This window comes from Crocuta crocuta, unplaced genomic scaffold, assembly GCF_008692635.1.
Source record: "Crocuta crocuta isolate KB4526 unplaced genomic scaffold, BGI_CrCroc_1.0 scaffold48, whole genome shotgun sequence".
In the NCBI taxonomy this organism is placed as follows: Eukaryota; Metazoa; Chordata; class Mammalia; order Carnivora; family Hyaenidae; genus Crocuta; species Crocuta crocuta.
In genome coordinates, this window is record NW_027533089.1 from 2,420,652 (window position 1) to 2,424,475 (window position 3,824).

General features: G+C 40.0%; 1 long non-coding RNA gene across 1 annotated transcript in view; it reads right to left on the minus strand.

Annotated features, from left to right (window-relative positions):
• LOC144216728 (uncharacterized) overlaps positions 1-3,824 on the minus strand; it is a 139,098-nt gene that overhangs the window by 54,173 nt on the left and 81,101 nt on the right. The window contains exon 5 of the long non-coding RNA XR_013330727.1: positions 994-1,071. This is a non-coding gene — a long non-coding RNA (uncharacterized LOC144216728). The remainder of the gene's footprint in view (positions 1-993; positions 1,072-3,824) is intronic.

Consider the following 3,824-nt stretch of genomic DNA (forward strand, 5'->3'; position numbering starts at 1 on the left):
GGGAAATACAAATCAAAACCACACTGAGATACCACCTCACGCCAGTCAGAGTGGCTAAAATGAGCAAACCAGGAAACTCTAGATGCTGGCGAGGATGTGGAGAAACGGGCACCCTCCTACACTGTTGGTGGGAATGTAAACTGGTACAGCCCCTCTGGAAAACTGTGTGAAGGTTTCTCAAAAAATTAACAGTAGAACTTCCCTAGGACCCAGCAATAGCACTGCTAGGAATTTACCCAAGGGATACAGAAATGCTGATGCATAGGAGCACATGTACCCCAATGTTCATAGCAGCACTCTCCACAATAGCTAAAACATGGAAAGAGCCTAAGTGTCCNATGGATCAAGAAGATGTGGTTTATCTATACCATGGAATACTACATGGCAGTGAGAAAGAATGAAATCTGACCATGTGTAGCAACATGGATGGAACTTGAGGGTGTTACGCTGAGCGAAATAAGTCAGGCAGAGAAGGATAAATATCATATGTTTGCACGTATAGGAGGAAATAGGAGGAACTTAACGGAGGACTGTGGGGGAGAAGAAGAGGAGAAATAGTTGGGGAGAGGGATGGAGGCAAACCATGAGAGACTCTTGAATGTTGAGAACAAACTGAGGGTTGATGGAGGTGGGGGGAGGGGAAGGGGGGTGATGGGCATGGAGGAGGGCACTTGTGGGGATGGGCATTGGGTGTTATATGGAAACCAACTTGACAATAAACTATTTAAAAAAATTTTTTTTTAAAAAAAGATCTGTGTTTTCATCTCTCACTGCCCCTCCCCTGCTCACACTCTGTCTCTATCAAAATTAAATAAACATTAAAAAAAAAACCCCACACAAAAATCGGTGGATAGAATAATGACCAGACAGCAGCAAATACGGTTAGGGGATTGGGCAGTTTTGATGAAGCAGTTTCTTGAGGGCAGGGTTAGATTGCATTTGGTGAAGCATGAGATAAAAATGAGAACGTGAAGAAGCAGTGCAGTTACTTACCAGGGAAAGGGTGTCAGGCAAAGGGAAACTACAGCATGTTTGTAATCTAAGGCTGGAGAACCAGTGTTCTGATACAGGCTGAAAACATAAAAGGAAGAGGGAGTAACTGAGCTATTTCACCAGATATATTTAAATTTCCTTTTAAAAAGGATTAATACTGTATGCACTTTTATATTTGATTTCCAAACTTAGTGTGTTTTTATTTACATTTACATTTGACTACAAAGAATCACGTTGGGGGCTTTTACAGCTCATTTTTAATTCCCAACTTTGCCATTTTTCAGACAAAAACAGGAACCGGAACTAAGCGGCTGGGCAGGCTGTCTGTGGTATGACGCACACTGCTGGCCCAGACAGCTAGAGATGTTGTCTTGGTTCTCATGAAATGCAGTCTTCTAGTGTTGGATCAAACAACCTTAATTGTTCAAAGTGACAGTAAGTGTTAGAATAAACCACAACAACTAAATCCGTTGGCAGTAATAGAACTCCACCCAAAGGTTGTTTCGAAAATATACTTGTGAACACTGCTATTACATGCATCATAGACCTCTTTGATACAGGAGTGAGACTATTTTTCTGCAAGCTGTTCATATCTTGACTTCACATACCCAGACACACACACAGGAGAACAATGAAAACAGTCATTTAAACATATATTCGTTTGGGGATTGTGCAAGACAAATTTTTTGTCCTTAGACAGTTTCCTTCCTTATCATCCATCAGAAACTTATCAACATTGGCATATGGTTAGAAAATGCACGTTAATTTTAAATTTTAATACTGGCAGCCCAAAAAAAGGAAAGTCTATGGGGCCATACCTCGTAGGNAAAAAAAAAAAATGCATCCTAAATTTAACTATGCATGATTTTAAGATTATCTGTGAAACTAACATTATTTATCATTTGGGATGATGCATAGCGTTGGTAGAAGGTTAACTATATTGAAGACAAAGCTATTCTATCAAATTTCCTCCCCCAAATAAATCAGTCTTACTTCACAACCTTGAATTAATAAAATAAAATAAAATAAAATAAAATAAAATAAAATAAAATAAAATAAAATCTATCTAAAATGACTGAGGAACATCTTCTGTGGTAGTATCACATATGGTTGGAGTTAAGGGAGTTTAATTGTATAAAGAAATAAGAAAGCGAAAAGAAAGAAGGTTGGAAAAGTGGAGCAGGGTTATGAAAAGCCTTGCATGAAATATTTAACATTTTGGGATTGTGTCAGGCACTAGATGATATCTTTAAGATTGTACACTCTCTCCTTTGTTACTATTAGACCTGTGCATATTTATTTTGACACGTTTGCTTTTTTAAATTTTTTAAACTTTGATTTATTTACTTTTAAGTAATCTCTACACCCATTGTGGGGCTTGAACTCTGAACTCCGAGATCAAGAGTCGCATGGTCTTCCAAATGAGCCAGCCAGTTGTCCCTTTATTTTGACACATTTATTTCAAAATTTTATAATGATCATTCATGGAACTATCTCTCCTTCCAGATTATGAGCAGCAATCTGAAGAGCAGGGAAAATACCTTTGTTCTAAAATCTTTTTATCCCAGAGGCTAGCATAGTGATTGAGCTCAGTAAGTGCCCAAACAAATGAACCAAAGAATGTATGCATGAGTGCAAATATGTAGTACCTGTATACAAGGCCATAAAAACTGGGCAATCAGACAAGCAGATGTTTCCATATAAAACTGTCAGGTTTGTACTGTGGACTCTCTCCCATGGCTCTACTTTTCTTTTTATTTTTTTCTTGAAATTAGGCTGATACTCATTTTAGCCTTGCCCAAGATATCCCTCTCTATCTTTAGGCCTGATCCCAAAAGTAATGTGGACCATGAAGGCCAACACTTAGGCATGGTCCAGGGGTCAAAGGCTGATGCAGGGGTGTCATCACTTGGAATAGCAAAGAGAAAATAGAATAAACTCCATGTAAGGAGATTTACAAAGGAATGGACCAAAACAGTTGCTAGGTCTTTGAGGCAAGTCCTGGGCTAGAAATGGGAGCTGAAAGTAGTCTGTATTCTAGGCAAATGCAGTAAGATAACAAAAATTGGGGAGAACAAAAGAGAAGAGGTCCCAGCACTTGAGATGTGATGAAGGCTGCTCTTCTGAAGTTCCTTCCCTTTGAGTGCAGCTGTGCAGCTGGGTTAACAGGTGTGACAGGCTGAGGGTACATAGGCACCTCTCAGCCTGGTTTCTGGAGTTTCCTATAGTCTCATCCTCACCTGTGGGTGTCATTCAGTGAAACATGCTTCATTTGCTACCATTTTGTTGATTCTGTTGCCTGTGGTGTTGCAGGCACTAAATGAATGCAGTGAGTGAGAAAACACAACCATGAATGGGCCACAGTCCCTGCACTCAAGGAGCTCCCAATTCAAAAGGGAAAACAGACACATAAGCAGAGGAGGTAAACAGTCTAGGGAAAAATGGGCACGTGCTCTGGAAGCTCAGAGGAAATGCCCGAGTCCACTCGGGAATGGTGAGAGTTGGGATGGGAAGGTCTTCTAGAAAAATCTGATAGAACAGAACACACTAAGAAGACAAGAATGACCCACACAGGCAGAAAGATTAACCAGTTAAAAACCAGCACATTAAAATTTGAGGTACATGAAAAAGTAGGATATATAAGGAATTCCAGTCATTCACAAGATGGGAAGAAGTGGTAAGCTATATGGCTGGAGTTGTACCCAATGGCCTAAACTGGATGCCCTACGGGACCTACTAAAATTAACCAAAACTGGAAGAAAAGTTAGGTGTTGAGAAATATAGATGTCATGAATTTGAGCCAAGATGCTGGCAAGGTGGGGGGGGGGGGG